At 42.0% G+C, this 8,459-nt stretch overlaps 1 protein-coding gene and 1 pseudogene across 3 annotated transcripts in view; one reads left to right on the top strand and one right to left on the bottom strand.

Moving 5' to 3' along the window:
- CUNH2orf74 (chromosome unknown C2orf74 homolog) overlaps positions 1-8,459 on the top strand; it is a 16,281-nt gene continuing 7,822 nt past the window's right edge. Inside the window, exon 1 of one of the 3 annotated variants that reach the window (XM_032292028.1) lies at positions 1-86. The gene's annotated coding sequence lies outside the window, so the exon portion shown is untranslated. Of the gene's footprint in view, positions 208-8,459 lie in introns of all 3 variants that reach the window. The other 2 variants (XM_032292029.1, XM_032292027.1) reach the window with 2 other exon arrangements.
- On the bottom strand, positions 1,614-2,595 carry LOC116560580 (annotated as a pseudogene).

Genomic DNA, 8,459 nt, shown 5'->3' with positions numbered 1-8,459 from the left:
GGAGCCGATGGGGCGCGGCTCCTTGGAGCATGCGCACACAAACTTTCCGCTAGGAATCAAGCCGAGCTTGCACACACAGATGTTAGGTAGGTTCCGGGCGAGGTAGTTGGGAACTTGCGGCGTCAGGTCCGGAGTCGTGTTGACATCGTCCGAGAGTCTGTTACAATTCTTCTTCGGCCAGATTCCAGACTCGTGGAGGAACGGCAGGTATATTCGTTTTATAACAGGAGTTTTAGCGTCTTTTTTCCTTGGATAAGTTTTTCCAAATATAAATATATTAAATATTCATTTAAAAATATCTAAGAATTAAGCAGCAGTCAATTAGACAAATACGTAGGCAAAGGACTGGCGTACAAAATTCGTAGAAAACTAGTAGTTACAAATAGACTTTAAATATATGAAAAGATGCCTAGCTGCGTGTTTTTGTGGTTTTTTGTTTTTATTTTTATTTTTTGCTTTTATGTTTGTTTTTTTTGGTTTGTTCTTTTATTTTTTGAGATGGAGCCTCGCTGTGTTGCCCAGGCTGGGGTGCAGTAGCGCAATCTTGGCTCACTGCAACCTCTGCCTCCCGGCTTGAAGCGATTCGCCCTCCTCAGCCTCCCGAGTAGCTGGGATTACAGGCACGCGTCACCATGCCTGGCTAACTTTTGTATTTTTAGTAGAGATGGGGGGGGGGTCATCATGTTGGCCAGGCTGGTCTCGAACTCCTGATCTCAGATGATCTGCCTGCCTCAGCCTCCCAAAGTGCTGGGATTACAGGCGTGAGCCACAGCACCTGGCTTGTTTTGTTTTGTTTTTTTTTTTCTTTTTTTGAGACAGGTGGCAAGATAAGTGCTCGCTGCAGCCTCCACCTCACAGGCCCAAGCAATCCTCCCACCTCAGTTTCCCCAAGTACTGGGATTACAGGCCAGCTTCAGTTTTAATAAAAATGCATCATGATTGGTAAACACTGAAAACGTTTGGCAATATACTGGATATAGGAGGATGTAAGGGAAACAAGGGCCAAGTTACATACAGTGCTAGTAGGAGAGCAGAATGCAGCAATCCTTGGTGGTTATCAAAACCACACTGAATAATATTTGCATTTTGATCCAACAATCCCACTTTGGGGAATTTTGCCTCCAAATACACTTGCTTACATATAAAGTGATATGTATATGAAGTTATTGATTGTAATAGAAAAAGATTGGAAACTACGTGAGTATCCATCAGAGGACTGATATTATAAACTATAGTACATATGCAAAGTGGAGCATTAAGCAGCTATGAAAAAGAGTGAGGAATCAGTTCCCAACATACTAATGTGGAATTATCTCTAGCATATCTTACTAAGTGAAAAAAGCCTTGGTGCCAAACAGTATATAAATTATGCCTTTTGTGTAGGAAAGGATAAATGAGAGTACATGATTCTTATTTCCACATAAATTCTGATAATATACTCAAGAAACTAATAGTCATGGTTTCTTATGAGACGGAGGGTAGGACTGAGATAGGGTGAGAGACTTCTCAATGTATTCCTCATTATAATGTTTTTTGAATTTTATGAATGCTGTTCATTAAAAACAAAAATAAGATTACAGTAAATTTTTTTAAAGGTAATAAGTTATTTAATTAGATTATCAGGACATTTAAAATACCAATTTGTGAGGATAAATTCCATTTGTCAGGGCAAACACAGATTGCAGGTAGCCCTGGAGCTGAGGAATAGCTTTGATTTTTGGTAAAATTTTGAGTCCACAGCTTTCTGATCAGTCTTGCGCTGCTCTGTAATCTCGTATTTCTCTTTTTCTGTGTCGAAGATCTCACCTTCTGGTGTCTGGGCTTTCGCAGCTTCTTCTTCTTGAAGTAAGCATCAGTAAGATGTTTTGGGATTTTTACATTGCTGATATCAATTTTGGTTGAGGTGGCAATGACAAATTTCTGGTGCGTTCTTTGCAGGGGAACTTGATTGAGGACCAGAGGTCCAGTCACAAGTAATAAGCCACTAGCCAGCTGCTTCAGGAAAACCACCCTCTTGCCCCTGTAGCGTCCAATGAGGATGATCAGAATGTCCCGGGGGTGATGCTGGCTCGCAGTTTTCTCACGTGCTGACTGAAGGGTTTTTTGCTGTGGCTCAACAGCTTTCGAGGCACATCTTCAGTAGGATAATACCTAGGCATTTTGCGAAGTTTAACCACCCCGGTACCGCCATTTTTGTCACCACCAACTGGTTTTGTAACAGTTGCAAGAACCTTCTCCTTCTTTTTCTTTTCAACCTTGGATTTAGCCGCTGGTACTTCCTCTTGTACATGGCCTTTCTGGAATACATGGCAGATCGGGAATACCTGCCAGTTCCTCTGACAAGAACAGGATTGCGGCTGCAATGGGGCTTCCCCTTCTTGGGCTTTTTGGCCTTGAGGTTACCCTTTTTCACTTTACTACCAGCATCAGCCTTCTTGGCTTCAGGTTTCTTCTCTTTAGTATCCGGCTTCTCAACTTTTTTACCCGCCATCAAGAGGTCACTTCCGGCCGCGGACGCTGGGAGACGCGAAATCTTTTGGCTTCAGTCCGGAACCCCAACGTGGCTGAGACTAGCTCAGTGTCATTTTCTGGACAACTTTTTTTTCTTTTTTTTAAAGCTAGAAATGTGTAATATTAAAAGTGGAGGTGGGGTGTGCGGCTCACACCTGTAATCCCACCACTTTGGAAGACTAAGACAGGAGTATTCCTTGAGCACAGGAGTTTGAGACCAACCTGGGCAACACGGTGAAAACCCGTGTCCCCAAAAACCAAACCCCAAAATTAGATGGGAGTGGTGGTGGGCACCTCTAGTCCCAGCTACTGGGGAGGCTGAGGTTGGAGAACTGGTTAAGCCCAAGAGGTGGAGGTTACAGTGAGCTGAGATCCTGCCACTGCACTCCAGCCTAGGTGACAGGGAGACTGTCAAAAAAAAAAAAGAGAGAGATGATAGAGAAAGAAAAAGGTGAAATTATGGGAGATCTTTCTTTCTTTCATTCTTTCTTTCAGATCTTTCTTTCCTTTCCTTTTCTTTTCTTCTTTTCTTTTTTCTTTTCTTTTCTTTCTTTTGAGACAGGGTTTCCCTTCACCTGACCTTTGGTATTTGAACAACAACAACAAAAGACAGACAGGGTTTCCTCTGCTGCCAGACTGGACTGCAGTGGTGCGATCACAGCTCACTGCTCGGGCTCAGGCAATCTGCCTGCCTGAGCCTCCCAAAGTGCTGGGATTACAGGGGTGAGCCACTGTTCCCAGACAATAATATTATTTTACATGTTTTTACACACACAGGTTCTTCCAAAGTGTTATACCAATTTACATTTCCATCTGCAGTATAGAAAAGCTCCTTCCCCTTGCTGCATGTCTTTACCAATTTTTAGAATTGACAGACTACTTTTTTGGTCAATCTTGTGGGTATAAAATATTATCTGATTATGTTTTCACTTTGCATTTCTGTGATCATTAGCGAGGTGAGCCTCTTTTCTTATATTTGTTGCCCATTCACGCTTTGTCTTTTAAGAAGTATCTTTTTCTATTTTGCCTTTCCCTTTTATTTATAGGAGTTTAAAAAAATGTATTCTAGGCCGGGCGTGGTGGCTCATACCTGTAATTGCAGCACTTTGGGAGGCTGAGATGGGTGGATCATTTGGGGTCAGGAGATTGAAACCATCCTGGCCAACAAGGTGAAACTTGGTCTTTACTAAAAATACAAAAATTAGCTGGGCATGGTGGCGCATGCCTGTAGTCCTAGCTACTCGGGAGGCTGAAGCAGGAGACTTGCTTGAACACAGGAGGAGGAGGTTGCAGTGAGCCGAGATCATGCCACTGCACTCCAGCCTGGCGACAGAGCAAGACTCTGTCTCAAAAAAAAAAAAAAAGTATTCTATGTGTTGATCCTTTAAAGATTACTTGTGTGGCAAATATTTTCTACCAGTCTGCGGGTTGCCTTTTGTTTGTTTGTTTGTTTTTTGAGACTGAGTCTCGCTCTGTCACCCAGGCTGGAGTGCAGTGGTGTGATCTCGGCTCACTACAACCTCCACCTCCCGGGTTCAAGCAATTCATCTGCCTTAGGCTCCTAATTAGCTGGGACTACAGGTATGTGCCACCAAGCCCAGTGCCTGGCTAATTTCTTTTTGTATTTTTAGTAGAGATGTTGGCCAGGCCTGTCTCAAACTCCTGACCTTAGGTTATCCGCCTGCCTCAGCCTCCCAAAGTGCTGGGATTACAGTGTGGGTTACCTTTTAACATAATTTCTGTTTGTTTTTAACGTTGGAAAGGAATATATATATATTTTTTGATATGGAGTTTTGCTGTTGTTGCCCAAGCTGGAGCACAATGGTGCCATCTTGACTTACTGCAACCTCTGCCCCCCAGGTTCAAGCAATTCTCTTGCCTCAGCCTCCCAAGTAGCTGGGATTACAGGTGCATGCCACCACACCTGTCTAATTTTTGTATTTTTAGTAGAGGCAAGGTCTCACCATGTTGGCCAGGCTGGTCTCGAAATCCTGACCTCAGGTGATCCACCCACCTCCGCCTCCCAAAGTGCTGGGATTATAGCATCAGCCACTGTACCTGACTTGGAAAGGAATACTTTAATAAAATTATTTTTATTGTTCTACTTGTTTTGGAAATAGAGGAGAGTTTTTTTTTAACTAATTTAAAAATCTGACACTAATGTTTATTACTCACTTTGATATCCTCTTGTGTGAAGTGCCTGTCAAGTCTTTTGCTCATCTTCTGTTGTCTTGTTGGTTTATAAGAGCTCTTTATATATTCTGAATACATGTCCTTTGTATGTGAATAGTCTTTGGCTTTTTTTTTTTTTTCTTTTTTTTTTTTTTTTTTGAGATGGAGTCTCCCCCTGTCACCCAGGCTGGAGTGCAATGTCACGATCTTGGCTCACTGCAACCTCCATCTCCTAGGTTCAAGTGATTCTCCTGCCTTAGCCTCCCTAGTAGCTGGGATTACAGGTACATGCCACCACACCTGGCTAATTTTTGTATTTTTAGTAGAGACGGGGTCTCACCATGTTGGCCAGGCTGGTCTTGAATTCCTGGGCTCAAGTGATCCGCCTGCTTTGGCCTCCCAAAGTGCTGGGATTATAAGCATGAGCCACTGCACCTGGCCTATTTTTTTTTTTAATCCCAAAGACTTCAAAACTCTATGTTTGCTTCTGAAAGATGGCTAGGTGCACTAGTGATGTCAGAGAAATGTAATCCAATCAGAAATTGAGATAATTCAGGATTGGGTGTCAGTGTCTGTGAGGCCTGTCTAGTCAACCCTTGTCCTGGAGTGTGACCATTTGGACTTCAACCTGGATCCTGAGCATTTTCCCTGAATTCATGTTTCCCTAGTGTCACGAATCTGTCCAAAGCTCTGTTCAGCTTTTCAGCTATGTTTTCTGAAATTGGAAGATTGGCAGAGCCGAAATACAGGGCTCAAATACCTGAATTTCCATCTTTCTGACTTTTTATTGATTAAAAATATTGTTTTTCTTTTCTTTTTTTGTTTTTTGAGACAAGGTCTCACTCTATCACCCAGACTGGAGTGCAGTGGCACAATCTTAGCTCACTGCAACCTCCACCTCCCAGCCTCAAGTGATTTTCCTGCCTCAGTCTTTCGAACAGCTAGGATTACAGGCACCCGACACTACTGCCCAGCTAATTTTTGTATTTTTAGTAGAGACAGGGGTTTCACCATGTTGGCCAGGCTGGTCTCAAACTCCTGACCTCAAGTAATCCATCTGCCTCAGTCTTCCAAAGTGCTGTGATTATAGGCATGAGCCACTGTGCCTAGCCAAAAATTATGTTTCTTGATATTTAATGGTTGTACATATTTTGGGGGGGTATCTGTGCTATTTTGATAATATGTATTTAATGGTAATGGTCAGATCAGGTGATCACCTCAAACATTTATGTTTTCTTTGGTAGGCACATTACAGTTCTTCTAGCTACTTTGAAATATATAATAAATTATCATTAACTATAATTTTCCTATTGTGCTATTGAATACTAGAACTTATCCTTCTATCTCGCTAAATTTTTATCCCATTAACCAACTTCTCTTTATCTCCCCTTCCCTCTTCCCTTCTCAGCCTCTGGTAACCACCAGTTTACTCTCTGTCTCCATGAGATCTGCTTTTTAGCTCCCACATAAGAATGAGAAGATTTGGTATTTGTGTTTTGTGCCTGGCTTATTTCACTTACCATAATGACACCTGCTCTATCCATGTTGCTGCAAATGAGAGGATTTCATTCTAATATTCTATCGTGTATATATATATACCACCTTATCTTTATCCATTCATCTGTTGATTATATATCTTGGCTATTTATGAATAGTGCTGCAATAAACATTGGAATTCAGATATCTCTTCAATATACTGATTTTCTTTCTTTTGGGTATATACTCAGCAGTGGGAGTGCTGCATCATATGGTACTTCTATCTTTATTTTTTGTTTTTTATTTTTTTGAGGCGGAGTCTCGCTGTGTAGCCCAGGTTGGAGTGCAATGGTGTGATTTGGGCTCACTGCACCTTTGTCTTCCAGGTTCAAGTCATTGTCCTGTCTTAGCCTCCCAAGTATCTGGGATTACAAGTGTGCACCACTATGCCTGGTTAATTTTTATATTTTTAATTGAGACAAGGTTTCACCATGTTGGCCAGGCTGGTCTTGAACTCCTGACCTCAAGTGATCTGCCTGCCTCGACCTCCCAAAGTGCTGAGATTACAAGCATGAGCCACTGCACCCAGCCCTATTTTTAGTTTTTTAAGGAACCTCCATACAGTTTTCCATAGTGATTGTACTACTTTATATAGTCCCACTAATAGTGGGAATATATTCCCCATTCTTCTGACCAGCACTTGTTATTTTTGATAATGGCTGTTTTTGATAATACCTATTTTAACTTGGGTGAGATGATATCTCATTGTGGTTTTGATTTGCATTTCCCTAATGATTAATGATATTGAACATTTTTTCATATACCTATTGGGCATTTGTGTGTCTTCTTTTGAGAAATGTCTCCTCAAGTTCCTTTGCCCACTTTTAAATTAGATTTTTTAATCTTTTGCTATTGCGTTGAGTTCCTTATATATTCTGGTTATTAATCCCTTATTGAATGGATAGTTTGCAAATATTTTCTCCCATTCTATAGGGAGTCTCTTCTCTTTGTTGTTTCCTATGCTGTGCAGAAGCTTTTTAGCTTGATATTTGTCTATTTTTGTTTTGGTTGCTTGTGCTTTTGAGGTCTTACCAAAAATATCTTGGCCCAGATCAGTGTTGTGTAGCGTTTCCCCAATGTTTTCTTCTTCTTTTTTTTTTTTTGAGACAGAATCTTGCTGTATTGCCCAGGATGGAGTGCAGTGGCACAGTCTCAGCTCACTGAAACCTCCGCCTCCAGGGTTCAAGCAATTCTCCCATCTCAGCCTCCTGAGTAGCTGGGACCACAGGCAAATTTTTGTATTTTTAGTAGAGATGAGGTTTCACCATATTGGTGAGGCTGGTCTTGAACTCCTGACCTCAGGTAATCTGCCTGCCTTAGCCTCCCAAAGTGCTGGGATTATAGGCGTGAGCCACTCTGCCCGGCCCCTAATGTTTTCTTCTAGTAGTTTCATCATTTGGGGTCCTTATTGAAATCTTTCATCTATTTTGAGTTGGTTTTTGTATATGGTGAAAGACAGGGATCTAGATTCATTCTTCTGTATATGGATATCAAGTTTGCCCAGCACCACTTATTAAAGGAGACTGTCCTTTCCCAAATGTATGTTCTTGGCATCTTTGTCAAAAGTGAGTTGGCTATAAATTCATGGATTTATTTCTGGGTTCTCCATTCTGTTCCACTGATCTGTGTGTCTATTTTTTTGCCAGTACCATGCCGTTTTACTATTGCTCTGTAGTGTTATTTAAAGTCAGGTAATATTATTTCTTCAGTTTTGCTCTTTTTGCTTAGTATAGCTTTGGCTGTTCTGTCAAGGAGTTTCTTTCATTTCTTTCATTCTTTAGAGAAAGAGTCTTGGTGTGGCACCCTAGGTTGGAGTGCAGCGGAGCTGTCACAGCTCACTGCAACCTGGAACTCCTGGGCTCTAACGATTCTCTTGTGTCAGCCTCCTGAATAGATGGGACTACAGGGGTATGCCACCACACCTGGGTAATTTTAAAAAATATTTGGTTGGCCGGGCGCGGTGCCTCACGCCTGTAATCCCAACGCTTTGGGAGGCCGAGGTGAGTGGATCACCTGAGGTCAGGAGTTCGAGACCAGCCTGAGCAACATGGCGAAACCCCGTCTCTACTAAAAATACAAAAATTAGCCAGGCATGGTAGTGGGTGACTGTAATCCTAACTACCTGGGAGGCTGAGGCAGGAGAATTGCTTGAACCCAGGAGATGGAGATTGCAGTGAGATAAGATCTCGCCATTGCACTGCAGCCTGGGTGACAGAGTAAGACTCTGTCTCAAAAAAAAA

Source organism: Sapajus apella, unplaced genomic scaffold (genome assembly GCF_009761245.1).
Source record: "Sapajus apella isolate SASKATOON/1434 unplaced genomic scaffold, GSC_monkey_1.0 scaffold26, whole genome shotgun sequence".
Lineage (NCBI taxonomy): Eukaryota > Metazoa > Chordata > Mammalia > Primates > Cebidae > Sapajus > Sapajus apella.
This window is presented reverse-complemented; position numbering and strand designations above follow the sequence as displayed.